Source organism: Sabethes cyaneus, chromosome 1 (genome assembly GCF_943734655.1).
Source record: "Sabethes cyaneus chromosome 1, idSabCyanKW18_F2, whole genome shotgun sequence".
In the NCBI taxonomy this organism is placed as follows: Eukaryota; Metazoa; Arthropoda; class Insecta; order Diptera; family Culicidae; genus Sabethes; species Sabethes cyaneus.
Genome location: NC_071353.1, coordinates 167,956,061 through 167,979,566, shown reverse-complemented (window position 1 = coordinate 167,979,566; position 23,506 = coordinate 167,956,061). Strand labels below are relative to the sequence as shown.

The 23,506-nt window shown below is 39.6% G+C and overlaps 1 protein-coding gene across 6 annotated transcripts in view; it reads right to left on the bottom strand.

Moving 5' to 3' along the window:
- The window catches only part of LOC128732848 (uncharacterized protein DDB_G0283357), a 126,222-nt gene that overhangs the window by 40,046 nt on the left and 62,670 nt on the right, over positions 1-23,506 (bottom strand). For 2 of the 6 annotated variants that reach the window (XM_053826256.1, XM_053826260.1), the window contains exon 1: positions 9,806-10,201. The exons of 2 other annotated variants lie outside the window; for them this stretch is intronic. The gene's annotated coding sequence lies outside the window, so the exon portion shown is untranslated. Of the gene's footprint in view, positions 1-9,302; positions 9,383-9,805; positions 10,202-23,506 lie in introns of those variants that run through there. 2 more of the 6 variants (XM_053826257.1, XM_053826259.1) reach the window with 2 other exon arrangements.

Here is a 23,506-nt window from a genome sequence, read left to right as displayed (position 1 = left end):
AACGCATAGATCAGAAAATTTGCGCAAAAACAGCGTGAATTCCGAATTTCGCGTTAAAACTTCGTGAATTCCAAAACTACGGGTAAAAAGACACGTGGCACAATCGCGTAAATTCCGAAAATCTTGTGAAAACTGCGTAAATCCCGAAATTTGCGTAAAAACCGCGCGAAATTCCGGAATTCATGTAGCAATAGTCGCAGAAAAAACCACAGAAATTTCAAAATCCGCGTAAAAAACCTTGTAAATTTCGAAACTTCTCGTGAATAAATAGATGGCACATGTAAATGATTCAACAACCTAACGCAAAAACAGATTGAAAATCGGTTAAGAATTGTTCCCTTAACGGTTCGTGACAGATACGTATTCCGCCTACGACTTGCAGGCTTCATCAGTGTCTGTTTTCGAAAACAGACTCGTGTGATCTAATTTTCTCTAACACACGTACTCATCCTAACGAACGCGCTGGCGTAAGCGTCCCTTTCGGACTCTCGCTCGAGTTTCTGCGAGTGTGTGTGTTTTGCGAACAGCTACGGTCGTTGCTCTCGTTCATCGTTGCTGCCCGAGCTGCTGATGCCGATTTCTCGCGGGTGCTTGCACTCCCGCGCCCGTGAGTAAAATCGGGGGCGAAGATGAAGAAGAAAAGTAAAAGTAATGCAAAACCTGAATCCCAGTGCACCTGTATGCCTTACGGGCAGCTGATTGCCTAGGAGTTATTTGACTCGGGAATAAGCTATGCAGGAAGCCAAGTGGAGGATGTGCGTGCGCGAGTGTGTAGGTAGCAGAATGTCTGCACACAGCAACGGTGGCTGTTGCTAGCGCAGTAAGCGTTGAATACTGTGTTTCTCATACTGACTCGCGTGTGAACAGGCAACGCTGACTTCTCGCTCGAATGGCAACGTTGCTTACAAGTATTAGGCGAAATACGTATCTGTCACGAATAAATATAAATAGTAGAGTTTAATTGGAGATTTCTTTTTTATTAAATTTTAGGTTTCGTATTCTACTAAGACGCTCCAAAAACTTCAGTCTTATAACGCTACTTTTCCGATGTCAGCTTTAGCATGATCTTCCATACAAGATTCCATATGCCAGAAAATAGGGGTAAGCTCTTACAAGGCTCAGATTTTGTTCAAATTGAGTTTGATAGTTCCTTTTACGAAAAATTTTAGACCCATATTTTTTTTAATCGGGGTTTGTGATGCCTTTTTCAGAATCAAGATGGTCACAGAATCATCATGCTTTCCATTCTTTATTCAAAAATTCGTAGCTTTTGAATTCCCAAGAAAAGTTGAAGAAATTGTTACATGTATTTTTATTTTCAAAAACTGAATCAGAACAGTCGGGTGAAGTGAATATTGCTCTTTTAACCTACCCTTTCGCCTACCTACCCTACCCATGAAGTAGATAATACAGCATCATTGTCTATCTATTTTCCCAAACTATATATGACAGAGTTGGACGTAACTAACAATCACTGGCGTGCCTGGGTTGATGCCGCCCTGGTGCCCGCTGGGGCACGTGTACCGCTTTTCCTATAAAATTGAATGTGAAAAATACGGAAAGTTTCAACCAGTTCACAAATCAATTTTCTAGTCCAATTTCAAGCCAAACTTCAATTGAAATTTCAAGGTAATTCCAATTCAAAATTCTAGGTCAAATTGTAGTAGAATTTCATGTTCGATTTCAAGTAAAAATTCAAATTCAACTTTATTTTGAATCCTATTTCATGTCCCATTTTAAGTGCTATTTCATGCAAATTTCAAGCCCAACTTTCCCCATTTCAAGCCCTATGCCAGGTCTGATTTCAATTCCAATTGGAAATTTCAAATTCAACTCCAACTTTGAGGTAAATAAGGTCCAACATCTAGCTCGATTTGAAACAAAGCTTCTGTATTTTATGTATAATTCAGGTTTATTCCGCGTCCAGTTTCGAGCTCAATTTTAAGGACTATTTCTATTGTCCAATTTGTAAGCTTCAAGCCCAGTTTCAAGTAAAATTTTATATTCAATATTCATCTAATTTGGAGTACTATTTCGTGTCTAATTTCATGTCCAATTTCAGCTGTGATGTAAAGATCAATTTCAAATTCAATTTTAAGTCAAATTTAAGTTCTATTTCAAGTCTAATTTCATGTTAGGGTTTAATTCAAATTGGAATGAATTCAAGTCTAATTTTGAGTCCATTTCGGAGAAGTCCAGTTTCCAGTTTGATTTAAGGTTATAAGGCTTCAGGTCTAACTTAGCTCAAATTTAAATCTAATTTCATATCAATTTCAAATTCAAGTTCAATTTTGAGTCTAATTTCAATTTCAAGTCCAAGCTTAAGACCGAATCCAAACTCAAATTTAATTCCAAACTCCAACCCACTAGAAAAAAAAAAGCGCCCAACATAGTTCTAGCCGTCCCAAGTCCCTGCCTAGCGCCTCCACGTGGCCATACCTGGAAATACTCTAATTTGTATTACAGAGTAGCCAAGCTTGGAGGTGCCGGGTCGTGCGGTTTACAGCTCCAGTCCTTACGACGGTAGTTTTAGGCAATCATTGAACCACACGACCCTATTTTCAAGTGCTATATTATTTAAACTATTATTTTTGGTAATATAATCTATTTTCAGAGAGCAAAATAAGGCACTATATCTTTGGCCAATTGTATCACTTAGCACTTCATTAGCAAAGATATTTCCAACGACCGTAAATAAATCATTATCGATATGGGAAGCATTTGATACAAGAGATCCACGCGTTCTTCCTTTTCCTTGATATTAAGAACTTGAATGGAATTAGGTATTCTTGCTTATTCCACTTGATAGCTAGAGCTTGCTTCATGTAGAATTGGAACTAACTGTTGCTCATATTGTGGCACTCTTGGCGGATGGATGTGGAAGTTCATGGCGCCACGCGCCGGAAATTTTGTTAGTTTCACCTATGCATTTTTGACATTCCGCCAAACGACTGTATTTAGTAAACAAACGATATGGAAGCCGAAAGAAGGGAAAAAATTGTGCACAGTTAAAGTGAAAATCCATTGTGATCTGCATCTAGGCTAGCTAAACAGCTTAAATTGCCCAGAAATACCATATGGCGCGTTATCAAACGGTATAAGGATACATTGGCGACGATTTGTAAGCCTCAAGTTAATTATCGGAGTGGAACTGTCGACCGAAAACTGCGTGGTAAGATTTTGAAGGAATCCCAATCTGTCGGACCGTGATTTGGCCAGAAAATTCAGTGCTGCCCATAATACCGTGCGGAGAATTCGACTACGGGAAGGAATCAAGTCGTATCGAGCTAGCAAACGGCCAAACCGAATCATAAAACAAAATAGTGTAGCCAAAATCCGTGCTCGAAAGCTATCCGACCGGGTGCTAACCAAGTTCGACGGGTGTCTTCTGATGGACGATGAAACCTATGTCAAGGCTAACTTCGGGCAAATGTCAGGTCAAGAATTTTACTTGACTACGGCTAGGGGGGATGTTCCAAGCAAATTTAAATTAGTTTTTGCAGACAAATTTGCACGAAAATTTATGATTTGGCAGGGCATTTGTAGATGTGGCAGAAAAACGAAAGTTTTCGTTACAAATAAGACAATGACGTCGGAACTGTACCAAAAGGAATGTCTCCAAAAACGAACTTTACCGTTCATTCGATGCCACCACCATCCCGTGATGTTTTGGCCAGATTTGGCAAGCTTAATTTAATTAGGGATCAAATTCAAATATTAGCTGTTGCAAAAATTCATAATTCATTTTTGATAATTCAAGTACGACTTCTGCTCATGTTGATTGAAGTGCCCTGGAATGTATAGTCATCTCGATAAGCAAGGAAATTCAAGTAAAGCTAACCAGGGATAGGGTGATATCAGGTCAAGTAAACCGCTGAAGAAAGGTAACAGCAAAATATTATAAATTTTGGTAAATTTTATAAATCCAGAAGGGAGAGAAATATTTTGACGTCTTAACGTTGGCATGATTGGTCATTCGGCCGTTATACGCAGTTGCGAACATATATCTATGCAGGCGCTGATGCTAGGGGGTGGTTTATGAAGATGGAAGGCGGGTGCGACTCTATGGTTTGAAGTTTTTTTCGACTACCGCGAACGCCCAGGACTTGCCGCGCTCAATTAACTTTTGTAAACTTTTCTTGGGACAGTGCAAATGTCAAATGAAATATGCAGATTGTTCCATGGGTCGAACCCTGATATTGATAACTACTGATGGTCCGAATTTTGTCTTCTTATTGACTCATTTGTGGTTGTTTGTGATGAAAAATGGATGGCGAATAGGCGGAGCTGACGAAATCTGCACTTCTTCACTATACTACATTTTACAACTGAAAGATGCCTAGCATAAAGCACATTTACAAATTCGATCTGTCTACCACTTTTCCTCATCATCATCATCATATTTAAAATACGACATCCCGGCCTTTTGCAGAGATCTCAGAGTCAGTTCGTGGAGTCCGTGCAGGACCGGAACGCCTCCGCTGCGGACATAGGCCTGTCGGCTATGCTTGGGGCTCTACCTGTGTTTTAGTGAGCGACATTGTCTGTCTCGTCAGGTAAAACCGGCGTTTAACGTTTCTCTGATACTCTGATGATGACAACACAAAAGGGTCCGGCACAGAGTTTTAAATGATATTAAGCGACCAGCTGGATAAACTGAACAAAAGGACAAATCTCAATTTAAATGAAGCCATGATTTAAGTTCAATTTCAAGTTCCGTTTCAAGTCGATTTTTATATTTAATTTCTCCGATATATTTTACGTATAATTCCGGTTTAATTGCAAATCCAATTTAAGTTTCCATTTCAAGTTAAGTTTAATTTAAATTTCAAGCTCAATTTAAAGTCCTATTTCTAGTCCAATCGTAAGCTAAACTTTTATGCCCGGTTTCAAATTTATAAATAAACTTTATTATTCAGCATTTATTTAATTCAATTTCAGCTGGGATTTTAAGATCAATTTCCATTGCGATTTCAAATTCAATTTAAGTCATATTTCAAGTCCAATTTAACGCCTGGTTTGAATTCTAATTCGGATAAATTTAAGTCCAATTTTGAGTTCAATTCGAAATCCACTTTTCAGTTTAATTTGAGGTCAGGTTTCAGGGCTAAATTGACCATAACAATACCAATTTCAAATTCAAACTCAAGTTCAATTTTGAGTCTAATTCCAATTTCAAGTCCAAGTTTAGAACCGAATCTAAGATCAAATTTAAATCTAAGGTAAAGCCAATTTTATATCTAATTCCATGTGACGGTGGACCGGCCACATCGTAAGAATGCTGGACGACTGTACAGCGGAAATCTGTTCTCTTCAAGAAACCCCCTCCCCCCTCCCAATTCATACTTGTACCAGAAATAGAGGGGCTCAAGGTGCTAGATGGCTCGACCAAGTGGAAGCTCAATGAATCAGCGACGAGTATTGTATTGTATTTGTGCTGGTTTTGTAGACTTTTTTACCCTTGCCTTAAGCACTAATTAGACTATATAAAAACATTGATTTAACTAAACTCTATATACATAAAAACTAAACACTATAAAATTGATCTCTGAAGTGCAAGCTAAGTCTTCGCCGTATCACATTCGGAGTACCCAAGGATCAAGTACAGTTGAGGTACGTTCTTGATAAAGCACGAGCCACCGCGGCTCTATGCTGGTAGACGAGGAGGACGAGACTCGGCAATAATCAGATTCCAAACTTGAATTTTACGTGTTTTAAGAAAGGATGCCTTCTTTAAGAAAGAATGAGATTTATACTGATGATTGTGCTTTTAAAGCAGGAACTCTTCGGAATTCTCCGAAAAAAAAGTTGTCTTCGGTGCATTTTTTAGTCATAATCAAAAAAGATTGTTTTAATATCTGTTTTGATTTGTATTTAAACTTCAAATAGTAAGAGTTTCGAATAAAAAATCCATTCCACTTAAGAGCCCCTTCTGCGCCTTTTCCAATGATGAGCAACTCAGAAGGTTCACTAAAGTGATATTCTGCAGCAGGACAGTCTTCAGAGACAAAATGATCAAGACAATGATTTGATATTATCCCAAAGTCTCAACCCATGAAAAAAAAAACCCGCAAATAAATAGTCGAAACGTCGGGAAAATATCAAACATTCGTCTTGATAATTTTCTCTGAAGATTGTACCTGCTGAATATCATCTATTTATATAAGAGGCTTATGTCTGTACCGAAAACCAAGCCTGTGACTCTGACGTCATGTTTTCATAGCAAGTATCATAGCTCGCTCCCAAAATACTTCATACAAAGCTGAAAATAATACAACTTCTAAAACAACTACAGCTTTTTCGAGCACCTCACGAAAATTCTCTTATCCAGGGCAGGATTAGCTTAGACCCAAAAAAGAAAAACGACAATATTTTCTATGCAACAATTTACAGATGTCAGCTGTCTGGTTAAAATCCCAGCTCCTCAGTCCATTATTCATTAATAATAGATGGCGTTTACATGCAAGCGCTATCTATTGACAGTTTTGTATGTAAAGTTTATCTACTAGATCGGCATATATGTTGTACTGCACGCTTTTTTATATTTCATCGCAATAATGCCTGTTTAAGTTGAACTTAAGCGCTCTCTATAAGCATACAAAAGTTTATAGCAGCGACAAGGAGTGTGCGCTCTGCTGATATAGATTGCTAATTTGTGGTTAGATTAGCGTTTTGTTTCATCCAATTTGAAAAGTACTTCAACAGCACAGCTGGAAACCCATCAAAAGTAACAACAAATCGACCGTAGTAATCACAGATTACCTTTGTAATCATTGGTAAACATTATTCTTTAGTTATCATATAAAAGCATTTTTATCAAAAAATATAATATTATAGAGCAATCAGTAAAGTCATCAAAGGTAGCTTTTTTAAACCCCTTGCGTGTACGTATACGCGGCAGTCAGAATAGACCAAACCAAGGTGACGTCACGAAGCCGATTTGGCAGATACTGGCGCCCTTGTTTACATAACAGACGACAGAATCCAGTTATTTAAACGACAAGTTTGTTGTTAAAATAGCAATATGACTAAACTAGAAAGGCCATTATGCCAGTAAAATGTTAAAAATGCATGAAAAGGAAAATTTTCAAAACAGTAGACAAGGGCGCCAATCAATTGACGGTATGATGATTTGGTCTATGGTTAGAATAGACCAAATCAAGGTGACGTCATCTGGCAGATACTGGCGCCCTTGTTGACAAACTAACCGCAGTCCAAAAAAGTTTCAGCTGTTTAAACGGCAAGTTTGTTGTTTAAACAGCGTTAGGACTAAATTTTAAAAGCCATTATGCCTGTAAACTGTTAAGGTGAAACGGCACTGAATCCAAACACGGTCGAAAAAATGGCGCCCATATAAGGTCATATTCTCACATGGGCGCCATTTTTCCGGCCATGTTTGGATTCAGTACTGTTTCACCTTAAAACACATGCTACATTCGCTATTAACGAAAAGTGAAAATTTTCCAAAATGTAAACAAGGGCGCCACCATCTGTCAATTGACGGTATGATGATTTGGTCTATAGATCGCATGATGATGACGTTATTTTGCGGTCAAATGACACCACCGGGTGGTTTGTTTACATAAAATTTGTTATATCCAGCGGTTTAGATTTGAGTTTTCGTGAAGAATGACTGTGTCGTGCATATAAAGCACTTTTCCTTCAAGCATATTTTATCTGCTCGACTATACTGTTCGATTCAAGTGTTCGATTCGACGCTCGACTCAACTGCTTGATTTCAGTGCTCGACTGGACTACTCGACTCAACTGCTCGAATGAACTGCTTGACTCAACTACTCGATTGGACTTCGAATCGGCTGCTCGACTCAACTGCTCAGCCCGATTGCTCGATTCAACTGCTCGACTAGACTACTCGGTTTGATTGCACGACTCAACTGACAGCTCGACTAGACTGCTCGACTTAGCCCTCAACCCGACTCAACTGCTTGACTTAACTGTTTGATTAGACTGCTCAACTCAACTGCTCGATTCAATTGCTCGACTGGAAGTTTTCATTCAGTTAAATAAAATCCAATACGACCATAAAAACTATTTGTTTCAGTTTCCGGCTGACTCTTTTATGTACAACATCATAAAGCTATATTATGCAATATAAGAACTCAAAGAACTAATACAAAGATTAAACATCTTCGCAAACACTGGCCAATGAAATGTATCCGCAGTTTTCGAAATTCTGAACAGACATTTATATTTTCCGGATCGTAAGATTCGGGCTCAACTAGTTCATTATAAATTAAATCCAGTTGATCGAAAATACAATTCAGCAAAAATTTAGCAAAAGTAAAGTGATTTGAGTAATTTCAATGGATCAAATATTGAGATTTCGACATTAATCACAAGGAGAGCATGTTTGTTGAACATAAGAAAACAAATTTTTTTCAGTATTAGAATGCTGAACGGTGTTTAGAATAGAACGGGGTCAAAAAGTGCTCAGAGAAAAGGTTGCAAAGCTTTCTCTCAGTCGCCATATTCATCACAGGTGTCGATGCAACATCTTCTCACTGAAATACGCTTTAGTTTTGAACAAAATATAAAAGTTTGGCTTGAGTCATTGTTGGTAACAAAAAATTCAGATCACCAGCAAAAAATGTGTTTACAATCTAGCGAGAGATAACGAACCAACGGTCCTAGGTTACTCCCTTGTGGTACATTAGAACAGTCAAAAAATCAGTGTAATATGATGTTTTCTACTTTGACACGGCCTTTATAAATAGTGTCCTTTAGCAAGCCATTTTTAATGTAATGTGTGATGTAAACTGCAGAACACCTTTGGTCGGTCACATAAATGTATCGTTATTTTCAATCCACGAGTTAATTTCAACAACAGCATGAATAGATTGTACAGTGTACTAAATTAAACGTCATAAAATTTTATTTTTCACCCAAAGAAGACTTTATGACAAGGTAATTAAATATTGTGTGATAGCTAAGAGCTGACTGAGCAAAGGGTTTTAAAGAAACAGTAAAATTATTTTGCTTTTGATTAATATTACAAGATCCTGTCTTGTCATAAAATAAAATAAAAACATCATAGCGTTGGTTGTAGAAATAAAAAACCATTACCCCATCGGAATCTTGAAATAAATTAAACCCCACTGAGAAAATCTGACTCATAACTTTATTCAACGGCATTTCATTGAAAAGAAAATTGATTCAATTGCATTTGACTATTAGACTTGCAAATTAAACAATAAAGTTTCGAGCCAATATTTTCAAACATTGGATTTCCTGAAACCAATTTCTGCAATCAAATCAAAGAAAAATCGAAGGTGACTCATTACCATTTCTACCAGCCAGCAACGAACGGTTAATTTTCTCCCCGCAGAAACCAGCATGAAACAAACACCGCAGTCGCTTTGCCCCACATAGAAAGCACTATTTCAGCGATCTCGATTGCGCGCCTATTCGTCGGGAAAGAGCAAATAATTTACTCAATTGATTTGACTTTCAGCTTCAGGCGACGACGACGGCAACGGTTGGAGCAACTAATGAAACACATACACTATACTATACGGCCATAGCTAAGCTACGACATTCAAATGTGCGGAGTGCGAGACCTGCTACTGTACTGTGCCTGTGCGTATCGTGTCGTTCCATTCTAGCAATCAACGGCTGACTCAAGGAATACTGGCACATGAACAAAAAGTGGAAATTGTCGGTATTATCAATCGCGAAGCGATTGATTTTAATTCCACAAACTAAATGCTGAGCTCTTAATACGAGAAATAACCAACAGAGAAATCTGGTCGATTTTCACCAGGGTAAAACACACCGTTAAACTAACTTTTCATGTCATTTTTTTGCCCCAACACAAACGTAACACACAGGGTCACTTTTCTCGCCTACAATTCGCGTTCCGTCTAAAAATAGCCATCAACCGACGGACGGTTGCTTTTTTTCCTCATTTCACATCACCAATTCACCAGGTTTTTTTACATCTTCTCGTTTTTTCAATTTATGTGCGTCTTCAATTTCATAATCCACCATCAATCACACTTTATCCGTCCACAAGAAAAAAAAAAGAAACCAGCACGTAACTCCCCCGACGTTACGTCACACGATCCACAAAACACTTTGAAGTTGGGCCCATTAGGAAACCGAATTCACGAAAGAAAAAAAATTCTCCCCACACGACACAGTAGCTGCTACTAGTGGCGCGGTGGCCATTGCAAATGCAAATCTCGCGCACGATTCGAACCCCTAACGGCGACTAAGTCGGTCGGTCGACCGTTCGTTCGGGAGAACACGGGATGCGCACAGGCTAGCTGACTGGCTGGGAAACAATTTTCGCGAGAAAATCTGCACGCACCACCACCACACACATTCGCGCTCTTCACATCGTCGCTTGATTGAGAAATTATGGTCAGGCCGTAAACTACGCCAATTGAAAATTCGTTCCCCGCCCCGACGGCCGACGACCGACCAAGTGAGGGTATGTGGAAGCGATGTCAATCGCCGCGCGCTTTAACGGATTCGAATTCTTTGGAAATCTAAACAACCGAATACCGAACCGAACCGAATCGAACAGAGAGATTCTAACGGGCCACTTTCCGGCGGAGCCAATTTAAGCCGCCGTGGCGTGGATGGATTCCAATGCCATAAATTTAGCCGAATGACACGCAGATGGTACTCGGTAGTGGCCATCGTTTTTCGACCGTTATTGCGCTACTAGTAACTAGCCATCATCACATCAGCAGCCTGTCGGTCGACTATGGCTTGGCTACGGCATGGTATGCGTGCGGGTACGTGTCATTCTTTATAGAACGGACTGCGCCGGGTGGCTGCTTGCGGTGGCGGCGAAGAGTTTGCGATTTCAGTTGAAGACGAGTGCACATCAACAAGAACAGCAACAAACACGCGCAGGACTGCTGCACTGCGCCTCTGCTGACTAACTTGTACAGATAGACGAACCGACCGAGCGATTGGCATCAGGATGAGGGACGAGGGGCCGATCCGAGTCAGAAACAAAGCTGCGGAAGGCGCAGGACCATGGATGACTAATCAAACTGTCTTGTTCTTATTGCTGCTGCTAAGTAATGAACGAGAGGAGATGGGTTTTTAGTTGAGTGCAGGGAAGGCTGTTGATAGAGGCAGCGTAGAGGACTGCTCTCACTGAAGCAAGCAACGTTTTTTGTAAAAAAAACATTCAAAAGTAAAAGAAATACTTGGTACCATGAACCCGGGAAAAAATAGCCATAAACATGCAGATAAACATTATTGTAACAGCAGAATACAAAATACAGTAAAAACATTAAAATTTATTGTCAGAAAAGATAACCATACCATCAAACTTATTGCTCTCCACCATAAATTTTATTGTTTTTTGAGAGGCCCTTTCATAAAAATGACTGGTTGTTAACATTAAAAAAATCTATTTGCTCGCCAACAAAAGTTTCCATTTACAGTAAATGGTATCGTTCTTTTATGGTAATTTTTTAAAGGAAAAAGCAAAATATAATTTAAAAAGGCAGTAAATTTGTTTATGGCAGCCTTTGCAACAAGAGTTTTCATCTCCATAATGGTATGGACTATCTATTGCATACAAAATTGTGTAAAAGAAATTACAAACAACCTTTCTCAGTACTTGGAAAGTACACTCAAGTCGCTTTTTACGCGAAGGATACGTCCCGCATAAATCAACACCGCGTAAATTCCGAAATTCGCGTAAAAAAACCGCGTAAATTCCGAAATTCGCGTAAAAAAAACTTTGTGGATTTCAACACTACGCGAGAAAATAGACGTTTTGAGCACATCCGCGTAAATTCCGAAATTCGCGTAAATTCCGAAAATCGCGTAAATTTCAAAATTCGCGTAAAAAATCAAAAATTCGCGCAAAAAAAGCTGTGGATTCCGTAAATTCCGTTCCGATTCGCGTAAATTCCGAAAATTGCGCAAAAACAACAGCGTAAATTCCGTAAATCGCGTAAAAAACCGCGTAAATTCCGAAATTCGCGTAGAAAAAACCGCATAAATTCCGAAATTCGCGTAAAAAAACCGCGTAAATTCCGAAAATCGCGTAAATCCCGAAATTCGCGTAAGAAAAACCGCGTAAATTCCAAAATTCGTGTAAAAAAAACCAAAATTTCGCGTAAAAAACTTTGTGGATTTCGCCTAGTGCGAAAAAATAGACGTTTTTGGCCGTAAATTCCGAAAATCGGGTAGAAAAAAACCGCGTAAATTCCAAAATTCGCGTAAAAAATCGACTAAATTCCGAAATTCGCGTAAAAAAACCGCGTAAATTATGAAAATCAAGTTAAAAAACCGCGTAAATCCCGAAAATTACGTAACATACCGCGTAAATTCAGAAAGTCGCACAAGAAAAAACCGCATAAATTCCAAAATTCGTGTAAAAAAAACCAAAATTTCGCGTAAAAAACTTTGTGGATTTCGCCTAGTGCGAAAAAATAGACGTTTTTGGCCGTAAATTCCGAAAATCGGCTAGAAAAAAACCGCGTAAATTCCAAAATTTGCGTAAAAAAATCGACTAAATTCCGAAATTCGCGTAAAAAACCGCGTTAATTCAGAAAATCGCGTAAAAAGCCGCGTAAATCCCAAAATTCGCGTGAAAAACCAAAATTTCGCGTAAAAAACTTTGTGGATTTCGCCTAGTGCGAAAAAATAGACGTTTTTGGCCGTAAATTCCGAAAATCGGGTAGAAAAAAAACCGCGTAAATTCAGAAATTCGCGTAAAAAACCGCGTAAATTCCGAAATTCGCGTAAAAAAAACGCATAAATTCCAAAATTCGCGATAAAAAAACTGATAAAAAACACTACGCAAAAAAATAGACGTTTTGAGCGTAAATTCCGAAAACCGCGTCAAAAAACCGCGTAAATTCCGGAAATCGCGTAAAAACCGCGTAAATTCAGAAATTCGCGTAAAAAACCGCGTAAATTCCAAAATTCGCGTGAAAAAATCGCGTAAATTCCGAAAATCACGTTAAAAACCGCGTAAATTCCGAAAATCGGGTAGAAAAAAACCGCGTAAATTCCAAAATTCGCGTAAAAAAATCGATTAAATTCCGAAATTCGCGTGAAAACACCGCGTAACATACCGCGTAAATTCAGAAAGTCACATAAAAAAACCGCGTAAATTCCGAAAATCGCGTAAAAAACCCGCATAAATTCCGAAATTCGCGTTAAAAACCGCGTAAATTCCAAAATTTGCGTATAGAACAAAAATTTCGCGTAAAATTTTTTTTGTGGATTTCAACACTACGCGAAAAAATAGACGTTTTGAGCACATCCGCGTAAACTCCACAATTCCCGTAAAAAACCGCGTAAATTCCGAAATTCGCGTAAAACAATCGCGTAAACTTCGAAATTCGCGTAAAAAAAACCGCGTAAATTCCGAAAATCGCGTAAAAAAACTTTATGGATTTCAACACTACGCGAAAAAATAGACGTAAATTGCAAAAATCGCGTAAAAAAAACGCGTGAATTACAAAAATCGCCTAAAAAAAACCGCGTAAATTCCGAAAATCGCGTAAAAAACCCCCGTAAATTCCAAAAATCGCGTAAAAAACCGCATAAATTCCGAAATTCGCGTAAAAAACGTCCGCGTAAATTCCAAAATTTGCGAATAAAACCAAAATTTCGCGTAAAAAAAACCGTAAATCGGGTTAAAAAACCGCGTAAACTCCGAAAATCGCGTAAAAAACGCATAAATTCCGAAATTCGCGTAAAAAACCGCGTAAATTCCGAAATTCTCGTAAAAAAAAACCGCGTAAATTCCGAAATTCGCGCAAAAATAATCGCGCAAAAAACAAACCGCGTAAAAAGCGACTTCAGTGTAATAAGATCCGGGAAAAACTCTGACACAAATTATTACACTGGAAGAAATCTATAGCTAATGCCCATGGAAGAATGTCCCAGCATCTGATCTCCCAGAAGTCAAGACCAAGAATGTTATCCCATCTACAAAAAGGGTGATCGGCTCGACTGCTACAACTATCGCGACATAAATGTAACGGCTGGTAAACACCATCTACAGGATATTCTCCCAGATCCTGTTACGGCGGCAGTCATCGATAGCACCAGGTTTCGTAGGAAGTTATCAGGCGGGATTCATGGGAGTCGGGAGTACAATGTACCCACGCGTCACATCTTTATTGACTTCAAAGCAGCATACGATACAGTCAATCGGGACCAGCTATGGCAGATAATGCCGGTTTGATAGACAAAGTGGCGCAATTGATCAGAGCTACATGTAATTACCTGAAGTGCTTCGTGCGCATCTCGGGGACACTCTCGAGTTTCTTAAAGCTGCGGCGAGGGTTCAGACAAGGTGACGGCTTATCGTGCATGCTGTTCAACATCGGTCTCGAGAGGCAAGATTTTCACCATACAAAAGCAAATACATCAAAGGAAGGAAGAAGGCCGTAGTAACCGTTGTCGGCGATGGTGCAGTGAAGAATGAGAAGAAAGAAGTGATAGATGAGTTCGTGTATTTGAGATCGCTGGTGACCACGAACAATAACACTAGTAAAAGGTGATCCAACGGCGCATAAAAGCGAGAAATCTGGCCTACTTTGCCCATCGAAAAATGTTACGATCATGAAGCATACGCCACCGTATGAAGCTGACATTGTACAAAAATCCTTATTAGACCGCTAGTTCTTTGTTGACTTGAAGCCATGACGCTCGTCACGGAGGACATACGCGCGCTTGCCGTGTTCCAGCGAAAGATGCTTCGGACGATATCTAGTAGTGGAGTACAAATCGAAGGCGGAGAGTGGCGGAGGCACTTGAATCGCGAGCTACAGGCACTGATTGGAGAGAGTCCCATCGTACACCTGGCGAGAGTTGGTAGGCCGGACACGTCGTAAGAATGCCAGACAACAGTGCGATGAAAACGATTCCCTTCAAAAGTCTCACCCGGCTCCAGGAACAGACGGCAAGTGGGCTTTAGTAATGAATACTTCATGATAGGGTTTATTGATTGCGCGCGGTAACGATATGAAATAGTGGAGGAATTCATAAACCTTGGTACGCTCGTGACATGTGACAACGATGTAAGCCACGAAGTAATTTATAGTTTGCCAATGCGCTTACTGGCATTCTACAGAACACTAATCCTCCCGGTAGCCCTTTACGGACATGAATCGTGGATGCTAAAGGAAGCTGATCGATAAGCGCTTGGAGCGGGCTTTTGAGCGTAAAATTATGCAATCAATGCTTGGTGGCAAAATGGAAAATGCAGTGAGGCGCAAGCGCATGAATCACGAGCTGTATAAAGTATGCAAATAAGCTGATATAGTGAAGGTAGTACACTATGGCCGGCAGGCTGCGGTAAGTTGAACACGCGGCCAGAATGCCTGATGAAAGAGTTGAAATATTTAAAAATACTTATGACGGCACTTTTCTTCAGTTTGTTTGTAGTTTTTTTATGAAATAGCTCCTCTCCTCTCCTAAACTTTTCGGTTATATAAGTTCTTTTGATTTTCAAACACAAAAATTAGATTCTTCACAGTACATTAAATTTAAATTTAAAATACACACAAATAAAATAGTAATTCAAGGCACTGATAAAGTTTGCAAATATACATTATTAGAATAAAACAACATCCCGCAAGTGAAAGCAAGTGAAAATTCAGTCGCTAACGACTAGTATGACCAAAACATGCATATATTTTTATAATTTTATTTTCAACTAATTTTTCTCAAGGGACTGTAAACACTCACTGCTTCACTTGTTCAAAAGACGGAAACGTAACCTCTAGCCGATGAAGTGAACAGAAAAAAAAGCAACAAAGTGTCGACTGTTGTCGATGCTCCGAGTGTGAGAAACATCGTTCACCACTTTTTTTTCGGTGTGTGACTATCAAATAGCTCGCTGCTGTGAGAAAGCAGCCTCCATCCATTCCATCGGTTTCACGGCATATGAGCTGTGGGTAAGTAACCGTCGAACCGATTTCGTTGGTAAACGGTTATTATTAACCGAGTAAGAAAAATAATCAACACAGGGAAGCCGGAGCAAACGAGAAGAGTTGGGGTCGGTCTCGGGCATCTTCGAATTAGATGTATCGAAGTGTTGAAAAAGTTATCGAAGAACAAAAACAAAAACATCTTCTGGTCGAGAGACACTAATTGAGACCGGTTTGTTTGCCTAAGTAAAATCCTTTGATGGGCTGTGCACATAATCGAACGTTTCGTCTCAGCCAGTCTCTAATAATTACCATTTGGAGCTAAGCTATGGGCCTTGCGTAAGGTATTGCGAATTATTTGCAACATCCATCATGGAATGTGCGCTGCACTGGGTACGATGGATGAAAGCCTTCCGTTTTGAACATGCCCTCAAGTCGGCTGTTTTAATTGCTCCGTTCGTTACCTGCACTCATATGAATAGTAGTGCATAGTGAGGTGAAGGCGAGATATCTTCGGTGCACTGCCGGTGGCCCACCACCAGTAGGCCAACTCTGACGATCGACCTGTCTCGAATAGTGTGTAGAGCATCAGCAGGACGGACGACACACCTCTTCCAATTTTACGCTTCATCAGCTGCAATTACCACCCCAGCAGCAGCAGTGCGCTCCTTCACCTCACGTAAATTCCAAATACCAAACAAATGCCCGACAACTTTCGCTTTTGCTTGGTATTTTGTTTACGAACGCTTCCTGACTCGAGGCGATCGATTGATCGAGTGATGATCGTGCCATCGCGAAACCCGTTGCAGTCTGTCTTGCATCTTGCATCAGAAACCGGCGGGAGGTGGTGACCCCGATGCAGTCTCTACGCTACCGCACGACCATAGTAGATTGTAGTGTCGATAGGAGGTTGATTTCCTACTTACTCGGAAGATTTCCTCCGGTTGGCGGTAACTTCCTGTGAGAGCTGTGCAAAACCGGATTATGCGCACTTCGTGCGTGACCAATTATTTGTCTCGGCACCACCGTCTATTACAAGAAAAAAGTGACTAAAGGATTCGTTCAGTCGCAGACTGCATTTTTTAGGTCACCGGCTACGTTAGATCAATTCATCAGCATTTATTTTTTCTCCTTTACTAAATTTCGTTAATCGCCGGTGCATGATGCCGCCAGTGCATGACTCCGGACTCCGGAGGCGGGTGCTATAATAATGATGGAATATGAAGAAGGCAAAGACGCTTGGCACAGAGAAATTCCAAAAATTAGGTCTCGCTAATTTTACCGCTGATCTGATGCAATCGGATCCATCGTCGTCATAACTTTAGTGGTGGACCCGGTTTTATTTTTTTTTGTTATTGTTTTCGTTTTGGTCTGTTTTGATTTCATTGCTAGGTTCGGTGGCATGCTTTTCTCGAGGGTCGTTGAACGTTGTTTCTTGCACGAACAACGACGACGACGACGACCAAGAGGAGGAGAGCCTTCCCTCGAGTGGAAGTCCACTCGATGGACACGGCTAATTATTATGCAGTTATGCAATGACGCGGAATGACAAGTTCCACGGGAGGTTTGTGCTACTTCGGGAGATGGGGAGTTGTTGAATCAAGCCTGTACCTGCGAGCGTGGATTGCAATCATTTCATTCAAAAGTGTCGTGTAATAATTATTTTGTACTATTTGATTATTTGCAAAATACCCTTTGTTAGTGTTTTGCATTTTTTACAACGTCACACGGAAAAAGTCTATGTGATGGCACCGATAGTAACATAAAACAGATAGTTTGAGGTGAAAATTTTGGTTAGTGATACCAGGTTTTGCTGAAGATACATCCGTAGTTTTATCATCTTTGTTTTTATCACAGAAAAAAGGCTTATATAATTTATAAAATGTTATCAAATTTTTGATTTAAATGAAAGTTGAACTGACATTTGTACTTCATCCGCAGCTTTGTTAGTAAAAATATAAAAAATGTAAATCAAAAAAAGATGATAATGATGATGACATGATGCAGATCTGATTTACCGAAATTAAAGATACATTATCCATTGTTGAAAAAAAATTAGTGTACATTTAAAAACGGTCCGTAATCGGCTGCTCAGCGAAGCTTCCGTTTGATGTTGGAATGGGAGCGTTGTACGGCCGTTATGTCAACTTTGCGAATGCATCAAAAATGCAACAAAATTAAATAAAATCGGATGCTCTCCTGCGTTTATTGGTTGGCTTCGTTCCTATTTGAGCGGAAGACAATTGGCGGTAAAGACTGATGGGTCCGTTTCACGCTGGTTTACTAATAATTCTGGAGTGCCACAAGGTAGCAACTTGGGCCCACTCCTGTTTTCGCTATTCATTAACGATGCAATCAATTGCCTTGGAAATGGCTCCTGTTTAGTCTATGCTGACGACTTAAAGGTGTTCAAAGTTATTGACAACATTGATGATTGTCATTTCCTCCAAACTTTACTTGACAAATTTGCTGAGTGGTGTAGTCAATGGAATGCAAATTAGTATCGCTAAGTGTTGCACAATTAGCTTCCATCGTAAAAAGAGCAACTTATCATTTGACTATACTATTAACGGAGAACAATTGAATACAGTACAAACTGTTCGAGATCTTGAAGTGACTCTAGACACTGGTCTTGCGTTTAGAAATCACTACAAAAGTATTATTGAAATAGCACCCGTATACACTGAAATGTCTATATGTTAGTCTTGTTCGACCGTTACTGGAAACCGCTTCAGTAATATGGGACCCTTATCACAGCTCCACTACCGCGCGAATTGAAGCCGTTCAAAAAAGGTTCGTGAGGTTCGCCCTGAGAAACTTACCATGAAATAATGCCCTGATTTTGCCACCATACGAAAATTGATGCGCATTGATTGGCATGGAAACTCTAAAACAGCGAAGAAAACGGGCTAAGGCCATTTTTATTGGAAAACTGTTAACTGGTGATATTGATGCACCGAAGCTTCTTGAACTCATTGATCTGAACGTTCCCGGGTACCAGCTTCGCCGTGCAGAGTTCCTGAGACTTCCGTTGGGTAGACAAGTTTATACCGTAAATGAGCCTGTTCGATCGATGATGGATGTTTTTAACGATGTATTGCACCTTTTTGATTTTAATATGACAAACAATGAATTTAAAAACAGACTTTTACTATTTGTTTACTATTTGACTTTTACTATTTAGATAATAAGATAGTTCATTAAGACAATTCGTCGGATGGAATAAATTAATAAATCTATACCTATAAAAAAGGATTTCTGTCTGTCTGCCTATCTGTCTGTCCCTATGTTCCTTTTAGAATCGAAAACTCCCGATCGCCGTGAAAATTTGCATGTAGGGTTTTTGGGGCTACGGAAGGTTCTCTCGATGGCAAAATACCCTCCCCCCACTAAGAGGGGGGGCTCCCATACAAATCTATGCCTAAAACATGGATTTCTGTCTACTCTATGTTCCTTATAGAATCGAAAACTATTGAACCGATCGGAATGAAAATTTGCATGTAGGGGTTTTTGGTGACAGGGAAGGTTCTTATGATGGTTTGAGATCCCTCCCCCTACTAAGAGGGGGGGCTCCCATACAAATCTATACCTATAAAAATGGATTTCTGTCTGTCTGCCCCAATGTTCCTTATAGAATCGAAAACTACTGAACCGATCGGCGTGAAAATTTGCATATAGGGGTTTTTGGGGCCAGGGAAGGTTCTTATGATGGTTAGAGACCCCTCCTCCCATTAAGAGGGGGGGCTCTCATACAAATGGAACACAAATTTCTGCATAACTCGAGAATTAATTAAGCAAATGGAACAAAATTTTACATGTGGGTGTTTTGGAGACAAAAATTTTTTCTATGGTGAATTGAGACCCCTCCCCACTTTAGGAGGGGGCTCCTATACAAATGAAATACAAATTTTCTCATAACTCGAAAACTAATTAATCAAATGGAACCATGTTTGGTATGTGGGTGTTTTTGGAGGCATGAATTTTTTCTATGATGAATTGAGACCCTTTACCTTTTTAGGAGGGGGCTCCCATATAAGTGAAATACAAATTTCCTTATAACTCGAGAACTAATCAAGCAAATGGAACCAAATTTAGCATGTGGATGTTTTTGCAGGCAATTTTTTTTATGGTGAATTGATACCCCTCCCCTCTTTAGGAGGGGAATAATGACCCCTCTCCCTTTTAAGAGGGGGGCCTTCCATACACATGAAATACAAATTTCCTCATAACTCGAGAACTAATCAAGCAAATGGAACAAAATTTGGCATGTGGGGAGTTTTGGAGGCAGGAAGTTTTTTAATGAGGTTTTGAAACCCCTCACCCCTGTGGTAGGGGGATAAGGACTCTCATACAAATAAAACAGAAATTTTTGCGTAACTCAAAAACTAATCGAACTCGAGAAATTTTAGACTCTTTCATAAAACAATAATCAATAACAAGACCACTAAAAACTATTAATAGTAACATTAGATAATTCAGGGCGAGACGGCCACAGGCCGCGAGTGTTGCCGGCGACCTGCCGTCGGAAGCGCCGGCCACTACGGGGAGCAGCCCCCCGTAGAGATCACCTCTATCTAGGTTTATTTATTTTTCTAGATCTACTGACCTCTATTACTTTCCTTCAGTTGGGTCAACCCTGCGAAATGGTACTTTGTACGGAAAGATTTTCCGTGAAATGGTACATCCCGCGTAAGGTTTTTCGCGAAATGTTATTCTGCGAAATTCTATATGCCGCGTTATGGTCAACCGAGAATTGGTGTTCCGCAAAATGGTATTCGGCGAAATGGTTTGTAATGATGGCACATATTTAAATGCAATCCGCTTTATTTTATCAGGCTAAGCAATGGGGGAAGTTGTTTTCTACTTTACTGTGAGGAAAATCTATAAAACCCCAGAAACTTGCAAAACTCAAGATTGTGACAAAGGTCATCCGAGATTCACGATTTATGTACAACACAGTTTAATTTGTGGCAATACGAAGTTTGTCGGGTCAGCTAGTAATAAATAAATAATAAAATCTCTTGATTCTACCAATCAACTTTCAGCAATTCGTGGTTCTCCAGTTATTTTTGTACATCAAGAAACTCAAAATCTTGAAGAAATCTTTGATGAAACAGATTTGTCGGGTCGTGGTTATTGGGTAAAAATGGGATCGAATGGGTATTCAGGAACGGGTGTGTTTTTTAGCCTAATGCGATGATGCTCTTTCCGGCCAAAACACGTATTGGCCAAAACACAGATGGACTGCATGATGTTTAGGGATTAAAATTTTCTTCAAACATTCGTCTGGTGCCCATCTTGATTGATAGCCAAACCAGGGAGGTTGTTGTTGAAGGCCTGTCCTTCTGTGTCGATAATTTTGGCTGGTCTTCCACTAACTTGCTTGCGAATAGTTGTTGGCTATCTTAGGATATGGTAAAAGTCGAAGCCGCAACATATTTGATTTTTAAATGTTGTACCTTGTTCTATACCTGTAACGTATACTTTTTGCCAAGATTTCTGAAGCAGTTCGTGGAAGTATACAACGCGCTCCGGAAATGCTTCTGGTTTCGACGTCATTTTAGACAAAATTGGGTAAGCATAAACAAAACAAAAAATTTTGACGAAAAGAGGAGAGAGAGAGAGCTAACATATACACACTCTCATTTGTCGTTTGCTGTTGAATATAGGGGCCGCGAAAAAATTCCAAAATTTTAGTTGCCACCCGTTAAAGTTTAGTGTTTACTGTAGTTTACTGTAGAGTCCTAATATATATAATTTAGTTGTAGAGTTTATTCCATGCATCATACTCTTAACATTCGCCAGTCGAGTTTTATCTCTGTTTTTCCGTATTTCATCTGTCATTTTTTGTCGTTTGTTTTTCGTCTTTCGATCTTTAAATTTTCGTTATTTCGCTATGTGTATTTCATCACCTTTACCTGTACTCTTCTTTCTTTTATTCGTTTTCATCGTTTCTTTTTTGTTTTTTATTTTTTTTTCAGTCCCTTTACTACCTTTGATCATTCGTGATTTCTACAAGACTCCGAGTTCTCGGCGTGAGGGAGGGAATGCGGAGCCCTCGTTCGTTAGTTGTTTTACATTATTTCCAACATCTGCCTTTCTGACATGGACTTTGTCTCTTTTCAGTGATTTTTTATAATCTATTTTGGCGTTTTTGTTTTGATGGCGTCGTTATTTGTGCCATTTATAGCATTTCATGCCACTGTTTCGTTGACTTTGGTTCCTTCATTTCCTTATCAACATCTATTTATAGTCTTTTGGTCGTTTTGTTTTTTTTTTTGCATTTTTCGTTGCTTTTCTGGCGTTTTTTAACCGTATTTTTTACCGTTTTTCGGCTTCTCTTCGTCGTCTTTTTGCTTACTTCTTGTCTCCACTTTTTCGTCATATCTTTTCGCTAGCTGTTTACTGCCGGTTCGTTGTCTTTTTGTGGTTTGCTGTTTTTTCGTTGTTCTTTCGTCGTCTTTTCGTCATCTTACCGTTGTCTATTCATCATGCTTTTTCTTCGTATTCGTCGTCTCTTTGCCATTTCTTTGTCCTATTTTTATTGTCTTGCCATCGTATTTATGTCGTTCTTCGACAACTATTTTCGGCATTTTTTTCGCATTTTTGTTGTGTTTTGTTGTTTATAGCGTTTTTTGTTGATATTTTAACATCTTTTTCTCGCCATTTTGCCGCTTTTTCTTTGCGTTTTGTCATCTTTTTATTATCTACTGTCCTGTTTGTTGTCAAGATAACAAATATGTTTTTGTTTTTCGTCGTTCTTTCCTCGTCTTCCTAACGTATATTCGCCATCTTTTCTGCATGTTTTATCATCCGCTTGACGCTTTTTAAATATTTCCTTCCCGTTTTTTGTCGTGTTTTTTCGCTATTGTTTTTGCGTCTTTTCGTCGTCCTTTTATCATGTTTTCACGTAATTTCCATTGCATTTTCGTCTTTTCGTCAACTTTACGCCCGCCCGGTTAGCTCCGGGGTACGATGCAGGTCTAACAAGTCAGTCGTCGTATGCTCGAATCTCGACTGGGCGGTGCCGCTACAGAGTTGATAAGATCTGTGCACTTGCCCCGTAATTTTCCTGTACTCTAATAACCGGCTGCGAAGTCCGTCGATAAAGAAGGGTCAAGTTCTGAAGGACGTTAATAGCCATGGCTTTGCTTTGCTTTCGTCAACTTTACATCGTATTTTTACCATCTTTTAATCACTGTTCCATCAACTTTTCATCACATACGTCATTTCATTATCAATTTTCCAATACAAACAATCACAAATGAACCAATAAGAAGACGGCAAATCTCGGACCACCAGTGGTTATCAACTTATCACGGCTCGACCCATGGAACAAATTTCATCTTTCATCCCCCTGGCATTTATCACTGTGTCAAGATAGGTCTACAAAGTGCAGCTCGACGTGGGTATTCGCGGTAGTCGACAGAAGCTTGAAACCATAGAGTCGCACCCGCCTCGTAACTCTCGAGACTTCTCGATTTCTAACGGGAATCCGTCGCCAAACCGCTAGAACCGACCGCAACCAAGAAAATAAATTCCTAAATTCGTAGAACTATGGATAAATCCGTAGATCTGGCGTCACTGATTGGAAGTACTATCAGAAAAAAATCGCGCCTAAC